The 18053-nt window shown below is 49.5% G+C and overlaps 1 protein-coding gene and 1 pseudogene across 8 annotated transcripts in view; one reads left to right on the forward strand and one right to left on the reverse strand.

Annotated features, from left to right (window-relative positions):
- Positions 1-1841, reverse strand: part of TGM3 (transglutaminase 3) — a 159044-nt gene extending 157203 nt beyond the window's left edge. For 3 of the 8 annotated variants that reach the window (XR_009183173.2, XM_071211604.1, XM_058286806.1), the window contains exon 1: positions 1092-1446. The gene's annotated coding sequence lies outside the window, so the exon portion shown is untranslated. Of the gene's footprint in view, positions 1-1091 lie in introns of all 8 variants that reach the window. The other 5 variants (XR_011647298.1, XR_009183174.2, XM_071211605.1 and 2 more) reach the window with 5 other exon arrangements.
- On the forward strand, positions 1112-5175 carry LOC139437518 (cell division control protein 42 homolog pseudogene; annotated as a pseudogene).
- The last annotated feature ends 12878 nt before the right edge of the window (positions 5176-18053 follow it).

Consider the following 18053-nt stretch of genomic DNA (forward strand, 5'->3'; position numbering starts at 1 on the left):
CAGCCAGAGGCTAAAAGCCTTGAGGTAGCAAAACAAAAGCAACCTTCTCCATCCACACAAGCAATAAATAATAGTGATAACAATAATATCACGACCATAAAAGAGAGCATTTAAATACTATGTGGTTGAGAGAAATAAATTTAAAAATAAATAAAATAAATAAATAAATACTATGTGGCTACCACCATCCTCGTCCCTTTACAGGTATTAATTCTTATAATCCTAACAACAGTGTGAGGTAGGTGTTACGACTATCCCCATTTTCACTGAAGAAAATGAGGCACCAGGGTGTTTAAGTAGCTTAACCAAGGTCGCCTAATAACAGCTAACATTGAGCACTTGCCATGTGCCAGAAGCTTAGTCCACAAACTTAATAAGTCCTATTACCTTGTTAAATACTCAAAGCGACCCTAAGATAATTACTATCATCACGGCCATTTTCAGATGAGGCCGATTGGACTCTGAGAGGGTAACTGGTCTAAGGAGTCTGAACCCAGAGCCCGTGCTCTCAACAAGTAGCCGCGTTGCTAAGGGCAGAGCTGCCTGATACACGCTGGGCTTGAGGTGAGCCAGAACCTGGACCCTATGCCCGCAAGGAGCGTCCTGGCGAAGTCCTCAGCAAGGGTCGCGCCCGACTTCGGATCTGCGTGTGGGTGGGGAAGGCCCTTCGCCTCTCCCTACCTCGGCGCCCCGGCCCCGGCATTCCGCGCCGGGATTCCCCACGTACCGCGAGCAGCTACTGCCCCCTGCTGCCGGCGGCTGCCCGAGCTCGAGGCCCGGCCCTCCTCCGTCCTCCCTGGGGAGGGCTCTGCCCCAGCAGAGGGCGCTCCGCCGCCAGGGCCTGCCCCCTCAGAGCCACGACCACCTTACACGGCCCCCTGTCAGACCCCAGCCGCTGGAGAAAACAAAGTCGACTTCCCTGCACTTTCTGGCACTCTTCTGTCCGCTCTTCCCTTTCCAAACCTCCAGCCTTCCACACCCCTTCTCCCGGGGTTGCCCAGGTGAAAGACCCCCTGGGTCGGAGTAGCTGACGCTCCGGAAAGGACGAGATCCCTTGACTGTGGGCATGCACCACGTGGCGCGGTAGCTACCTGCTAGCCGCCGGGTTGCCATGGTGATGGGCTGCCGAGAGACGCGAGGGAAAAGGTGGGGTCCTGTCGCTGCCTACCCGCACCCGGGTTCCAGGAAGCGCGTGGAAAAGGAGTCTGCGTAGGTCCTTCCTCTTCCCCAACCAAGGCACTTCCTGTCTCTTAGGAGCCGGAGAAAATGTCCTTTCAGGTTTCTTCGCCTGCTTGCGGCCACCGACCGGCAAAAGGTGCAGGACCTCGGAGATGCTCAGTTCCTCCCGTGCTTCTCAAATTCCCGGGGTGGACGGACCGAAACTGCTCAGCTTTGTCCCCATTTTCTCTCCATGAGTACCTTGTAGCCTCCGGTTGCCATGGTGATGCTGAATGCGGAGGAGGGCCCTGAACGAGTCGCCGGGTCCGCGCGCCCCTCTACCCCACCTGACTGAAAGTGGTAGACTGCAACGAAGGGGTTTAAGCTAGGGCGCTATGAGAATTAGGGCAGTTGGGTGGACAAAGAAGGAATTTACACTAGGGCGCTATGAGACGGCAGTCGGGTGGGGGACTGCTTTCGACATTAGATGCGCTTCCTGAGGTCCCTCATGCCTTCACCCTCCTGTCTTCTCTTTGCGGGGCGCGGAAGTATGAGGGCTGCTGCTGGACCTCTTGACCTTTCCATAGTCGTAGTTTTCGGTAGGATAGATATGCCATACTATGTCATAGTGTATTTAATCCGCCGTTTTCTGGAGGCCATTTTTTTTTCTCCTGCCTTTTTTTAAATATGGGAAGCACGCGTTCAACCGTTGTGCTATATCGGTCCCCCCTCCCAATCTTTTGTTATTACAAACAATGCTGTAGTAATGTTACTAGCCTTGTGTATGCCACTGTATACTTATGCAATCTTCCCTGTAGAGTAAATTCCCCAAAGTAAAACTGCTGTGTCAAAAGCCAAATGCAGTTTTCATGGATGTGGCCAAATTGCTCTCCAAAGACACTAGCGATTTGCATCCCTACCAAAACTGGAATCCAATAATTTTAATTAGGATTCTATCAACAGTGATGAACTGCTGCAAAATAATTTTCCAGAGCCAATGCCATTAGCCAGTTTAATTATTCAATCGATTTTTAAAATATAGTTAAACAGTACCCAGTCCCATTTTTATTTTATGGAAATTATTTTCATTGAGTGATTCTTCTACACTTAAATTTCATAATGAAAATGTGATTTATTTAATATTTTTATACCAAATTTTTCTTTGGTTTCTATCATTGTGTTTCTTAGATCACTATCATTTTACTGAAAAAGAAAAAAAAAATCAACCCCTGACATCCAGAAGCTGGCCTAGCAGTCAGGCAAGGTCATGTTACTCTCCTCTTAGACATAATCTCTCAAAACACCAACTTTAGACAAGGTTGCTCTGAAAGTGTGATAAAATGAGGCAAAGGAAGGCTATTTCTTAATTTTGTCTAAGACAAAAACAAGGTCACTATGCTACCCCACATCCCCCTCTCTTGACTGAGTGACTGAGGAAACAGTTTTATCCTCATTCTAGGCTGCCTTCCCTATTGGGTTTACCCAATCATAGAATGCCCCCATTTTTTACAGCATCCAAACTAGAATGGACTCCTGCTTCTCATAGACCCTCCCCAAATCACCAAACCAAAGCTCAAATCCTACCAGAAAGAGTTCTAACGCCCTCTTACTGAAACACCATGGTTCCCTCATAGTGTGTGTTTTCCATTGCTGCAACAAGTAATAGATCCAATGTGTTCAACACCGGGTGTGTTCTTCGTGATATTTTACTGGGGGGGCGGGGGGGGGGGGCGCGGCATTGATGGTACCAAGTTCATTTTCGTTTGGTAAAAATTTGCAGGTCTAAAATTTGCCAATTGCAGTTCTCTGTAAATGTTTAATAAAGAACAAATATTCCATGAGCAATCTGTTTTAGTTTGTGTTAAGTTATTTCATCCAGATCTGAAGAGCCTCACTTTCTGCAGTTTTCAGTATTACCTTCCAAGATGTGATTCTTCTGAGTTTTTTTTGTTTTTTTTTTAAAGATTTATTTATTTATTTAATTCCCCCACCCCCCCACCCCGTTTGTCTGTTCTCTGTGTCTATTTGCTGCGTCTTGTTTCTTTGTCCGCTTCTGTTGTCAGCGGCTCGGGAAGTGTGGGCGGCACCATTCCTGGGCAGGCTGCACTTTCTTTCGCGCTGGGCGGCTCTCCCTAAGGGCGCACTCCTTGCGCGTAGGGCTCCCCTACGCGGGGGACACCGCTGCATGGCACGGCACTCGTTGTGCGCATCAGCACTGCGCGTGGGCCAGCTCCACACCGGTCAAGGAGGCCCGGGGTTTGAACCGCGGACCTCCCATGTGGTAGACCGATGCCCTAACCACTGGGCCAAGTCCGTTTCCCTGAGTTTTTATAAATAGCAAATTTAGCAGGTGCCAGTTTAACCATCATCAGTTTTATTTTATGTCTGCCAGTGATAGTCATTATGAATGGGACAGAAGATTGATACTTTTTATCTATTTCTTACCTCAAGAACCATTAGTAGGGCAATGATGTAGAACCTGGATACACAGCAAAGTAAAAATGTACTGCTTCAAGTGGCAGGTTTGTCATGTATTTGTGTCCTTGTGTCCTTTCCTGGACTCTGGGAATGAACTTACAGTCTAATCAGTGAGATAGGGACGCTGGCTAGCCTTAATTTTCCAGATGGACAAGAATGTAAAAGGCCTTCCAGATGAAGGGAATAGCCAAAAGCAAGGTGTTCATTCATCCGGTAAATACTTGAGTGCCGACTCTGTGCAAGGAACATGGCTGGGCATTGGGGATGCAGGAATGAACAAATTCCATGTGGCCCATGGTTCCCCAGAGCTCTCAGGCCAGGGGAAGAGATGCATATGAAACAATCAATGAGTGATGACCACTGCAAAGAAGGGCTCTGCTGGGACAATGTGACCTGACAAGTGAGGGTCATGGAGGAGTGCTTCTTTGAGTGAGTAATTTCTAATCTGAGATGTGAAGGATGGACTGGGAATTGCCAGGCAAAGAGGAAGAAGGGTGCTTCTAGCAGATAGAACAACCCATGCCCCAAAGTAAGAAAATGCTTGGCCTCTTCCAAGAGGATGAAAACAGGCCAGTGCAGCTGGAATGAAGTGGGTTGTGGGAGGATGATGGTGGATGAACTAAGCAGGCAGATTTCTGGGCCTTCAAGGTCTTGTGGACTATGCTAAGGAGTTTGCATTTTAATGTAAAAGCAACAAGCCAGGGAAGAATTTCAAGACAAGGAATGAGATTATTAGATTAGAAATACACTATACAGAGTGCTACCCAACACTCGACAGAGTAGCTGAGGTCAACATGGAGCTTGAGCTATTTAAAGTGGATATTGCGGAGTGGATATAGCTCAGTGCTTGAACACCTGCTTCACATGTACGAGATCCCAGCTTCAATCCCCAGTACCTCCTAAAAATACATACATACATAGATACATACATACATAAATAGGATAAAAACTGTTTCATTAACGCAGACCATTAAGTGTTGTTGTGGGTGATGGTGCCATTGGTAAAACATGTCTCCTGATATCCTATGCAACAAGCAAATTTCCATCTGAATATGTACCAACTCTTTTTGCCAATTACATGGTCACAGCTGTGACTGGTGAAGAGCCATATGCTCTTGGACCTTTTGATACCACAGGGCAAAAGGATTATGGCAGATTATTACTACTGAGTCATCCACAAACAGATGTATTTCTAGTCTGTTTTTCAGTGAGTGGTCTCTCCATCCTCCTTTGAAAATGTGAAAGAAAAGTGGGTACCTGAGATAACTCACCACTGTCCAAAGACTCCTTTCTTGCTTGTTGGGATCCAAATTGATCTCAGAGATGACCCCTCTACTATTGAGAAACTTGTCAAGAACACACCAGAAGCCTATCACTCTAGAGATGACTGAAAAGCTGGCCTGTGAATGAAGGCTGTCAAAGATGTGGAGTGTTCTGCACTCACACAGAGGGGCCTAAAGAATGTATTTGATGAAGCAATGTTGGCTACCCTGGAGCCCTCCAGAACCGAAGAAGAGCCGCAGGTGTATGCTGTTATGAACAGCTCTCCGAAGCTCTTGCTGCACAGCTAGTGTTGGCATCATACTACAAGTCGTGTTCAAATCAAACTAAAGATTAAAAATTAAAATTCATTTTCGCAATAATGAGAAATGCTCTGCACGTACCCACATCACTCATGTGAGACAAGGCCCACTGGTATGGCCCTCCGGCCCCTCCTAATGTTAGTTGTGAGTAATTGTATATTGTCAGAAAAATGCTCAGTACTCATTTTTTCTTGTTTCAAAAAATTGGTTTTGTTTTTTGTTTGTGTTTTTGTTAGGTTAAAAGCTAAGCATACCTGTGATGACTCTGTTACAAACTAATTTGAATTACTGAAGCTGCTCCCTGGTTCCACTCTGGAGAGTAATCTGGGTCCTCTTAGTAGGTTTTTTTCCCCTTTCCTCTTGTGGGGGGGGGGCAGTGTTTTTCTTTAGTCTTGTTTTTTTTAAGTCATTAACCAGTGGTAGAGAGCCGTTGATGAGAGGAGGATGGACTGATTCCACATTCCACTTCCTAGATCTAATTTAGAAAACATATTCCCCACCTGGTGCTCTTAGGGAGGAGTATAGTAAATGCTCCTCCAGCTTTTCAGCAGTCTCTAGAGTGACAGGCTTCCGGTGTGTTCTTGGCAAGTTTCTCAATAGTAGAGGGGTCATCTCTGAGATCAATTTGGATCCCAACAAACAAGAAAGGAGTCTTTGGACAGTGGTGAGTTATCTCATTTAATAGTATGCTATTAAATGAGGCATTTACTAGGTCCAGTATTTGATGAAAGTGGGTGGAAACTGTCTTGCCCCTCCTCTTTTCTAGGATGCACTGTGTATGTGACTATGACTTTCAAGGAAATGTTTGCCATTTGCTGATTTTTTAAAGTTAATTTCTAACTTATTGTACTGATAAATGAAGAAAAGTGTTGCACCTTTTGAAATACAAATGGATTGAATTCTCAATTTAAAACTTTTCCCTGACAGAAAGTAAAGAAGGAAGGGAGGGAGGGAGGGAGGAAGGAAGGAGAGAAGGAAGAAGAGAAGGAAGGAGAGAAAGGAGGAGAGAAAGAAGGAAGAAAGAGGAAGGAAGGAAGGAAGGAAGGAGAGAAAGAAGGAAGAAAGAAGAAAAGGAAGGAAGGAGAGAAAGAAAGAAAGAGAGAGAGAGAGAGAAAGAAAGAAACTGTACAGGGTCTGCATGGAGAATAGATTGGAGGGGGGATTATAAGTGCCAGGAAACCTGTTAGAAGGAGACTACTGCAATTGTCCAAGGGAGCAAAGATAGTGTTGGAATTCAGAGGAAGGAGTCTTCAATAGAGTGTTGACGGTGGAAATGAGATGGGTGTGGATTGAGCAGTATGCAAGGTTGCGGGCAGCGGCGGGCCTCCGGGAGGGTCGGCGCGGTTGGCCGGGCGGGCTCTCTGGACGGGGGCTGCCTCGCGGTTGAAGGAGAGGAGGGGGTTCGGCACGAAGCCATTGGGCCCTCGCTCTCTCCGCTCAGGCACGGGGGACGCGCAGTGCAAGCAAGAACACCACAAAGACAAGGTCTAGGCACAAGTCTACTTTATAGTTGAAGGGGACATGGTTTTATAGGGTCTAGGGATACGTAAAGGGACTTGATTGGTGCCGGCGGGTGCTGTTGCTTGCGTAGGCGGTTACTGGACAGTAAGCTGGCTAAGAGGTTAGGAGCAAGGGAGGGGAAGGGGAAAGTGTGGGCTGTCTAGTTAACGGCTAGGCGGAAGACGGAGAAGGGGAGAAGGAGGGGCAGCGCCGGCTGCCAATACTGGGCGGGAAGGAGACGGGGACAATTGCTCCCTTTTGTTTAAAAGTATGTGCTTTGGGGGAGGTGAACTGGTGGCAGCAGGGGCAGTATGGGACAGGGTACTGGGGTAAGACGAGGGGAGGAGGGAGACCACGAGGACCGGCTGGCGGCGAGAAGCAGAGGGCCCTCCCAGCTGCTCTCAGCTGCAGAGGACACAGCGTCTGGCCAGGACGCATGTGCCTGCTGCTGGGGTCGGCGCACGCCGGCGCCTGGCACGCGCCGAGCTCTGCCAGCAAAACGGGGTCGTGATGTTCCTGAACCCCTCGCCCGATTGGGGAGAAGGAGGGAGATGAGTGAGGAAAGGGAGACAGGAGGTTACAGGCGTGCGGTTCGGTGTTTGCGGCGGGGGCGGGAGGAGCGCGGTGGATGGCTTGGTGGTGGCTCTTTAGTGGCGAGGCGTTGATAATGAACCTGCACAAAGGAGCTGAATACCGCGTTGGCTTGGTCTTTGGCAAGGCGGACTATTTTTTTGACGGCCCAGGGTCCTACAGTGAGGGCTAAGATGATGATGATAAGTGGGCCTAAAAATGGAAGGAGGTATGGGAGGAGGGTATGGAGAACACTGGAAAAATAGTTCGCACTTTCTCGCTCTTTGCGGCGCTTATCTAATCCCTCCTGGACCTTTCTCAGGTTGTCCTCGACTAAGCCGGTGGAGTTGGTGTATACGCAGCACTCCTCTCCAAGGGCGGCACAGAGACTCCCTTCCTTAAGGAGGAGGAGGTCGAGGCCGCGGCGGTTCTGGAGGACTACCTCAGAGAGAGAATTGAGAGAATTTTTTAGATGTTTTACAGCATTTTGAAGGTAGGTGATATCTTCGTCGACGGCCTGTCTGAGAGAGGAGAGGGCAGAGGACTGTGTGGCGAGGGCGGTGATCCCTGTGCCTGCCCCTGCAAGACCTAGAAGGGTAGCAACTGTTAGGACTGTGGTGACAGGCTCTCTCCTTTGTAAGTGGAGGGAGGTTTGTCTGCTCAGCACGCAGCGGAAAAATTTGTGGTCAGAATGGTAAACAACTCGAGGAGCGAGAAGGATGAGCAGGCAAGTCTCATGGGTAGCGTTGAGGGTGGCGACATTGAGGCAGGGGGTTAGCCCGGTGGAGGTGCAAAGCCATTGGGAGGTGTTAAGGGGGATTAAGAACTTGGCGGAAGGGCTGGGAGAGGAGTAGTTAGAGCAAGCACTAAGGGAGGGGTGGAACCTTGACGAGAATGAACACAGCGTCCTGTGGAGGAAACAGATTGAAAGGTTAGGGGGACGGAGGAAGTGTTCCAGTTGCACTCGGCTGGGTATACTGAAGTGGATTCGTTGAACGTGAAGTTAACGGCGACAGGCTCATAGATAGGAAGGGAGGGGGAGAGGCAGAGCCAACAGTTCTTGGTGAGGTTGGGGTGAGAAGTATTTAGAGATAGGTAGGATGCATAGATTAACGTGATAAGGGGACTGGAATACTTGGTAGGGGGGGCCATGGCTGGGGAGCGATGGACGAGGGGGGGGGTGCCGCTGGAAGAGGGGGGGGAGGTGGGGGGATTGAGGACTTTATTGGGGCCAACGGCGAGGGGTGGGGATTCAGGCGTGGGCAATAGTTTTCTGATGATGAGGAAGGCTTCCTCTTGCCAGTGCTGGAGGGTCCAATTGGAGCGTTGATGGGCCGAGTTGACAACGGCCGGGGAGATGAAGGGAAGCATGACGATGAGAGCAATGGGAATAACGGAACTACCCGTGTGGCGGCGAATCATCTGTGGAGACAAAAGAGAGAGAGAAAACTACAAAGGAAACAGCGATGGGAAGGAGGCAAGTTAGGTAGGCAACTCATTAGGAGGATCATTGGTGTCAGTGTTAGCGGAAGCCTCGGCGGTGTGGGGCTTGATGAGACCCTGGGACCCAGATGGGCTGCGGCTCTGATTCAGGGAAAACGCAGGCGAATCCCCGTCCTTGGGCTAAGAGAGGGGCAGGTCCATGCCATTGGGTGGTCTGCGGGTCACGCCAGAGGACAAGTGGTGCAGGGGTGGGCCGGAAGGTAGGCCCCCAGTGCATGTGGACCGGTGAAAAGCCTTGGGCATTGAAGGTCATCAGGTTGTGTCGGATCAGGGCCTCTGTGACGACGTCGCGAGGGGTGCGACGTGGCTGGTCGGCAGATGTCTTGAGAATGAGGGTTTTGAGAGACTGTGAGCACGCTCTACTAGGCCTTGTCCCTGCGGATTGTAGGGAATGCCGAAGTGATGGGTGATGTCGTAGAGCTTGAGGAATTCGGCAAAGGAGGCGCTCCGGTAGGCAGGTCCGTTGTCTGTCTTGATGTCCCATGGAACGCCCATGAAAAGAATAGATTCTCTGAGCGCTTGGATGGCGTGCTTGGCCGTTTCTCCGGTGAGCGCGGTTGCGTAGCAGAGATGAGAGAAGGTGTCGATGGCTACGTGGAGGTATTTCCATCGGCTAAACTGGGGGACGTGAGTGACGTCTAGTTGCCATCTGGAACTGGGGCGGAGCCCACGAGGGTTAACTCCCTGCGGTTGGAGCGGCCCCAAGGGCAGCAATGGAGCACACGTTCGGCATGACCGCACAAGGTGTTTGCAGGTATGGATTGGGAGGTCTGGAAAGAGTTTGTGGAAGCCAGCTGCTGAAAAGTGAAATTTGGCATGCAGCAGCTTGGCCTGATTGATGAGGTCTCCGACTGCGACGGTGGTCTCGGCTGGAAGCAGGTGAACGGCCTGATCAGCAAGGTGGTTGCCGTGGGCCAGGGGCCCGGGAAGGCCGGAATGGCTGCGGATGTGAGCGATGAACCAAGGCTGTCGGCGGTTCTTTATGAGCTCTTGAAGGTCCAGGAGAGCGACATTGATGCTTTCACTCGCTGAGTTGTCGGGCGGAAAAAACGCAGAAAGGGCGATGACTTGGCAGACTTGTAGGCAGTAGAGGCTGTCTGTAAAGATGTTCAGTGGACAGTGGGGATGGGTTTGGAGTGCTAAGATGACAGCACGCAGTTCGGCCACTAGCACAGAGGATTGATGGAGGCGCACATGTGAACGTGGCTGGTGCTCACCAGGTGCGAAGACAACGGCAGCAAACTTAGTCTTGGAGGCGTCTGTGAAGATGATGGTGTGTCTGGAAGAGGCTTGCTGGACGGAAAAGGGAAATGGCCGGGGGCGGCGATTTCTAGCAGGGGAAGGCCCTGCAGTAACCGATGCTGTGGAAAGTGGTTATCGAAGTCCCCTTGGTAGAGTTCCATGAGCGCCTGCATATCTGAAGACTCCCGCAGCAAGGTGGTAGTTTGTTGCACAGTTAGTGGCCACACGAGAGTGTCCGGCGGGTAGCCATAGTGGTGGGTGGCCTGATCGACCAGGGCGGTAGCGAGCTGGACGAAGAGGGTGGTTTGCGGGCAGATCTTTCTGAGCTTGCTCTTTGCCATATGTACCCAGAGAAGGGGCCCATCCTGCCAGAGCAGGCCAGTGGGCGTGCCCCGTGTGGGGAGAACCAGTCCCAGCAATGTCTTATCGGGGTCGTAGCGCTGAAGTTGGCAGCGCTCGAGGGCCTGGTTGAGCTGTAGTAAAGCTCCCTTCGCCTCTTCAGTGAGGTGGATTCTTTTGTTGGGGACTGATGAGAGCGGACCACCAGAGCACAGGAGCTGGAACAGAGGCTGGAGCTGCTGGGTGGTGATAGGAAGCGCTGGGTGCAGCCAGTTGACTTGACCGCAAAGTTGCTGTAGCTCGTGGAGCGTGAGCACATCGGGGATCCTGATGCTGGGCGCTTGTGGTGCCACGGTGGAGGTGATGGAGAACCCCAAGAATTGATACGGTGGGTGGGTGGTCAGTTTTTGTGGATTGACCTTGAGGTTCAAGTCTTCCAGGTGGCTCAGTAGGCGGTCGAGCACGGTGCGCAATCCCGATTCGGAGGGATGCGCGACAAGCAGATCGTCCATATAGTGGATGATGTTGGCGTATTGCGTGAGCGGCTGGACGGCTTCCCGAACGTATAACTGACAGATGGCGGGGCTGTTCCGCATGCCTTGAGGTAACACACACCACTGATATCGCTGAGCTGGTTCCCGATGGTTGGTTTGAGGGACCGTAAAGGCAAACTTCGGCCGATCGGCCGGGTGGAGCAGTATAGAGAAGAAACAGTCTTTGATGTCCAGGACAGCGACGAACCAATGCCGAGGGACGGCTGTGGGATGGGGCAGGCCAGGCTGTGGCGACCCCATTGGTTTGATGTGCTTGTTGATCTCTCGCAAATCCTGTAGCAGGCGAGGCTTGCCACTTTTCTTTTGAATGAAGAATATTGGTGTATTGTAGGGGCTGGTGGAGGGCTCGATGTGCCCAGCTCGCAGCTGTTCGCTTACCAGTCCCTTGAGAATGTCCAACTTAGGGATTGAGAAAGGCCATTGTTCCACCCAGATGGGTTCCTCTGTATCCCACTGCAGAGGAACAGGTGCCGGAGGTTGAACGCGAACAATGGCCGAAGCTATTGGGGGGGCAGCTGTGGCGGCGATGCGGTGAGAACGGCCCCCGATTGATGCAGGATGTCACGGCCCCAAAGCACTTGTGATATTTCCTTCAGGACGAGGGGGCGGAAGGTTTCTTGGCGACCCTCTGCGTCTCTCCAGGCGATGTCTTGGGCGACCTGCTGGGAGGGTGCTTGACCGGTGGCTCCGACTACTAGGGGCCCATCGGTGAGGGGAAGGTGGCCGGCCTGTTCGAGCGGGATGCAGGAGATTTCTGCACCCGTATCCAGCAACCCGATGAGCCAGCGGCCCGAAACTTGAATGGAGAGAAGAGGTTTGGTGGAGGGTGCAATGGGAACGGACCAGAGCACCTTCAGGGGCGGGGAGGCTGAGTCGCTGTGGCCTCTTTGTCGCGGGGCTGAGGCTTGCCCCCACGGCCGTTTAAAGGCTTGCGAGTGACGTTGGGGACGCGGCAGTCGCGGGCCCAATGGTACCCCTTTCTACATCGCGGGCACGGGGTAGAAGGCGGCCGAGGTGGATGGCTCGTCTCAGGCGGGCCTGGATGAGGTCGCGACTTGTTGGGGCACTCGCGGGCGTAGTGACCAACCTCGCCGCAGCAAAAACACTCGTTGGAGGCTGAGACAGCGGCAAGGATGGCTTGGGCCATGGCGGAGGCCTGGACGTTGACGCCGGAGCAGGCTAGGACCCAATCGTAGAGGGGTTTGTCCCTCAGCGGTCTGATGATTGCCTTGCATGTTGGGTTCGCGCCTTTCTGCAGGAGGTCCTTGATGAAGGATGTTTGGGCCTGCGTGCCGACTACCTTGCGCTCGGCAGCGGCCTGGATGCGCGCCATGAAATCGGTGAAGGGCTCCTCCGGCTTTTGAAAGAGCCGGGTAAGCGGCTCCGGGGCGGAGGCCGCGCAATTACGGAAAGCCCGAAGGGTGCACTCCCTCAGTTGGAGAAAGAAGCCTTGTGGGAGGCCTGCATATCTCAGGGGCGCGGCGTAACGCCCCAGTCCAAGGAACGCGTTGGGAGGGTAGGGGGTGCCGTCGCGGGCGTTTTCGTCAATTTGCCTTTCGTTTTCGGTGGCGAAGTGTGCACGCCAGTCAACGAACTGCCCCAGCGGGAGGGTGCCCCTAGCGAGAGAGATCCAATCGTATGGGAGGCAGCGAGCAACGGACATGCGCTCGAGCAGGTCCTGCACGTGGGGGCTGGCGAGCCAGTCTTCTCGGATGGCGGCACGGAGGGCCTGCATATCTTTGGGGGAGAATGGGACCCACACTTGGGGATTAGCCGCAGAGCAGTTGGGGTTTAGTGGGTAAAGATCAGCGAGCGGGGCAGTGGGAGGCTTCAGGAAGGACTCATCAGCGCGCGGGGAAGGATAGTCCCGGTGGGGGAGGGGCTGTGGCGGCGCATAAGATGGCGGCCGGTCACCCTCGTTATCTAGGTCATCGTCGGAAGATGGCGGACATGGCACTTCCGTTTCCGGGTTAGGCGGGTAGTGGTAAGATGGCGCCGAGACAGGAAGGGGAGGGTATAGAGACGGAGGCTCCTTCCGTGAAGAAGCAGGAAGGGGCGGGGAGTTGGGCTTCTTCCCCTTTTTCGAAGAAGAAGGAGGAAGTGCGTCATCTCGGGCGGACTTCGCGCCATTTTGAGCCGACTTCCCCTTCTTCCGCGAAGAAGAAGGCGGAAGTTCGCCATCTTGATCAGAGTCAGAATCCACCGCACGTGGGGGGTCGAGCTCGAGCGCGGCCTCCAACTGGGCTGAGAGCGACTCTGTGTCACTGTCCGCATGGGAATTGTGTTCGGCACAGGCACCGCTTCCGCGGAAGTCGCAAGGGTAAGTCTCAGCCGCGGGAGTGGGCACGCCCTGCAAGCAGGCGCGAATGGCCACAAGGGCAGGTAGAAGACCGGGAGGAAACGTTCTCCCCTCATGTTCCATGGCGGAGGTGACCCGGTCAATTAGTTTAGCGTAAGTCTGGGGGCTCCAGAGTGGGCAGGTAGTGAGCCAGGGATTGAACGGGAGGAGCAAGTCCCAGTAGAGCTGGAGCTGTCTGACGGAGACTTTGACTTGGTTAGTCTCCAAGAGGGCGGCCAGGGCCCGAACCTGCGGGACGTGCCGGGAGGAAAGCGAAGCACCCATGTCGGGTATTGGACGCCGAAGAGTCCCTACCTTGAGCAGAACGTGGGGGGGGGGCGTCAGAAGCGGGCCCCCACATTGGGCGCCAATTGCGGGCAGCGGCGGGCCTCCGGGAGGGTCGGCGCGGTTGGCCGGGCGGGCTCTCCGGACGGGGGCTGCCTCGCGGTCGAAGGAGAGGAGGGGGTTCGGCACGAAGCCATTGGGCCCTCGCTCTCTCCGCTCAGGCACGGGGGACGTGCGGTGCAAGCAAGAACACCACAGAGACAAGGTCTAGGCACAAGTCTACTTTATTGTTGAAAGGGACATGGTTTTATAGGGTCTAGGGATATGTAAAGGGACTTGATTGGTGCCGGCGGGTGCTGTTGCTTATGTAGGCGGTTACTGGACAGTAAGCTGGCTAAGAGGTTAGGAGCAAGGGAGGGGAAGGGGAAAGTGTGGGCTGTCTAGATAACGGCTAGGCGGAAGACGGAGAAGGGGAGAAGGAGGGACAGCGCCGGCTGCCAATACTGGGCGGGAAGGAGACGGGGACACAAGGTGAGGAAATAGCTAGTGAAAAATAGAAAAACCCAAATGCCCAAATAATAGGGTCGTTGAGAAGCAAATTGTGATATGTCCATATTATGGAAAAGAGAGTTACCCCACATATGCCCATACAAGTTCAAGATTTTGATTTCATGAAGAGTTGCACTAAATACCCTCTTTTTTGTTTCCAAGGAATTCCACTGCATTGACAACCAATTTTGAGCCTCAGGAGCAGCCATTGCACAGTCATCTCCACAGAGATATAGTTGGTGCAGGTTGTATTAATAGTTAAGTTTCTAGTTTATACAGTGACATCCCAGGCAAATCTCTTACATTGTTTCCTTCATATTCCTTTGTCTCTCAGTTTATTTTTTCATTTAAAATTGTTTCATAACTTTGAAAATCATAGGTATGTTTTGTTTATTAACTCTTGCAGTAACTGTGAACCATCAGTTTAAATAATAGTTTTTCCACTTGTGAAAATTCACCCAGTAAATTTTTCAGAAACAAATTACTCTTAAGACTATTCTATTTGGGTATTACAAAGAATAAGGTAGGAAAAATGAGGCACAGCTCTATATATTGGCGTGAAAAGATGTGAAAAACATATGGTCATATGAAAAAATAGTGTATGTAGGTGATGAACCTATTTTTATTTTTTAATATATCCATTTGTTGGTAGATGCTTAGGGAAAAATATGGAAGCATATCCAGTCAACTTCTAAAGTAATGTAAAAATATCTACCATTTAAATGTCTCAGTTCCATCAGATTAACCCTATTGATGGTGGCCTCTGCAGGAAACTGCAATACGCTGAAGGTCAATAAATGAGTAAGAGTGAGCACTCCACTTACTGTTCATGAAACATGATGGACAGACAGACCAAGGGTGACTTCAGGTCAAGTCACATAGTAAATATTAGTGAAGCTTAATGTCTGTCTTATTTTTAAATAAGCATAACCATAAGTACAAATCCTAATATTCTCTTCTACCACCCAATGAATCATCTGGTACATCCCATCTACCCTACTTTAAAGAACACTAATTTTTATATAACTATCTAGGTAGAGTACAAACTGAGCAAATGGTGATTCATTAGAACAGAATGCTTATGCAATCAGAATACAATTTTAGGTATAAAATGCAACATGCATGATTCAGGGAACATAACTCTTCTGAAAAGGAGAAACCAACACTGCTGGTATTTATTTTCTCTTCTGACAAAGACGGAAGATGGATTTTGATGCTCTCTAAATGGCTTCCTGCTGACACTGACTCTCCTGGACATCTCTGGCTATTGATTAAGGAGTTGAAGTAGCTGTAGTGGTGTTCTTAAAGGAAATTGTATCCCATGAGACTACACAACAGTGTGATATGCCGTAGTCTTTGAAATCAAGGTATGTAAAGTTACTTAGTGTGTTAGTTCTTCCACATCAAAGAGAATCTGTTTTTAAAAATTTGAATTTAATAAAACAATTTAATAACTAAAACAATAAAAATAACATTGAAATATATTTTTTAGCCTTTTAGTTACTTTTGCTGGAGGTGTATATCCAGCAGAGAAACCTAAGCTAAATCCTACACACCGTCACCAAATGGTGAAAGGATGATTACATATCCACCAAAGTGATTGTATACATTTGGGGGAAATTATTTCATTTACCAAAATGAAATCATGGCACTTTTCTTGTAAATGACAATGAATTAGAAAAAGTTAATGAGTCAGTCAAGCAATATTTATGGAAGCCATCTAAGCTAGGGTTGGTGAAGGAACCAAAATAATACCAGCTGACCTTTATCATGACATTTATTGTGCATGTGCCAAGCAGAGCCAGATGAAAGCACTAATCCAGAAGTGGCATTAAAACAGCAAGGGAGCAAATGGGAAGTATGGTGCTAATTGCTTTAGAATTTCACTCGGTTCTGATTTCCTCAGAATTGACAAAATGTAAAGCTAGAAATGTTGGATCTACCTTCTAAACATCCTACATCCACTCATTTCCTAGCCCTCACTGCCACCACCTGCCTCAAACCACTGCCTTCTCTCCTGGACAAGGATAGTAGCTGCCTAACTGACTTCTACTGTCACTCTTGCTCTCCTCCAGTTGCCAGAGAACTTTATAAAATGTAAGTCAGAATGTTACTTCCCCTTAAAACCCTCAAGTAAAATAACCTAAATGACTATCAGTAGAGGACTGATTAAATAAACAGCAGTACACCCATGCCACACAATACTACACAGACATACAAAAAAGATAATGATGAGATGTTCTCCCAGTACTGATAGAAGTGATCTCCAGGAAAGGTAGAGAAAACGCAAGGCATAGATCAGTGTGAATATCGTGCCACCATTTAGAAAAAAAAAGGAGGAGGAAGTGTGTGTGTGTGTGCGCGCGCGCGCGCGAGAGCGTTTGTATGTATGATGGTATATGCATGCAACATCTCAAGAAAACAAAACAAACCGGTACCTAGACTGCTTCCAGGTAGAGGAGCTGGATAGATGGAGGATAGAATGCAGAGACTACCTTTTGTACTTCTGAATTTTGATTTGTATGATTCTATTACCTGTTTAGCAATAAATCAAATTTTAAAACACACATGAATTAAAGAGTCAACCCTCTTATCTCACTCCTCACCTCCCTTAAAAAAAATCTAGTCTCCTCACCCTGCCCTACAAGGCCTCACCCGACCCCTGCCACGTCCTCTACCCTTGTCTCCCATGACCGTTCACTCCAACCACACAGGCCCCCTCTTGATCCTCAACAAGCCAAGCTTGGTCCCTTCTTGGTGGTTTTGCTCTAGCTATGCCTTGACCTCTCCAGCAAGACCTTCTTTGTTCACCCCCTAAGTCTTTACTCAGAAGTTCATTTCTCAGATCTTCCCTGGCCTCATTTGAAATTTGCTTCCCGCCACTCCCCACCATTGAAAATTCATGTTTTAAAATAAGAAAGAAAAAAAAAAAAGAAAATTCATGTTTTACCTTCTTTATAGCAACCACCCACTCTAAAACTGTTTTATTTACTTGCTTACAGTATGTCTCCTCCACTATGCTCATATGCTACCATAATCCTGATGCCAAGAATGGTACCTGGCTCATACTATACAACAAATATTTATTAATGAGGGAATTAACAAATATTTTTCTCTTTTTCACTCCATCCTCACGGTGGCCCCTGATAATCACAGTATTTATCATAATTGTATTGTTGCTTTGCAGTTCACAGTGACAGCATGCAGACTAGTGTTCTAGTCCTGGCTTCGTGTTTCCTTAGCTCTTGATCTTGGGCAAGTCACAGACTTCCCTGGGGTTTGTGAAGATAAAATGAAACCAGTTATAAAATGCCTGTTCTGGAAATGTTATGTATATTAATGTTACAAAATGTTAATATCAGGCAATACAAAACAAAAACATTATGTTAAATAAAAGAAACCAGACACAAAGTATATTGTATGATTCCATTTATATAAAATGTAAATATAAATCAATTTATAAAGATGGAATTAGAATACTGGTTATGTAGGGCTGGAGTAGGATAGAGGAATTGAGGGGTGACTGCTAAGAGATGTGGAATTTTCCTTTTTGGAGTAATGAAACTGTTCTAAAATTTTTTATAGTGATGAATGAACCACACTATTATTATACTAAAAGCCACTGATTGTACACTTTGGGCAGATTATATGGTATGTAAATATATCTCAATAGAACTGCTTTTGAAAAAATGCCTCTTCTGCTGTCCATCACTGGGTAGGCCCTCCAGCAGCAGATCCTCACCAAAACCCAGGGAGAGGGCACAAAGGAAGCACTGCTCCCCATTTAAGGGCTGAGGAGATCTGCCCAAGGTCAGGTGATGATGCGGCAGCAGAAGCAGGGTTTCTGAGTCCATGTTCAGTGCCAGAGCCCGAAAGGCTTTTCTCTTTGTGCTTTTCTAATCATAGAGGGCTTCCTCACTCCCCACCACTGGGAATAGAGTCTGCTTGTGATCA

This window comes from Dasypus novemcinctus, chromosome 24, assembly GCF_030445035.2.
Source record: "Dasypus novemcinctus isolate mDasNov1 chromosome 24, mDasNov1.1.hap2, whole genome shotgun sequence".
NCBI classification, from domain to species: Eukaryota; Metazoa; Chordata; class Mammalia; order Cingulata; family Dasypodidae; genus Dasypus; species Dasypus novemcinctus.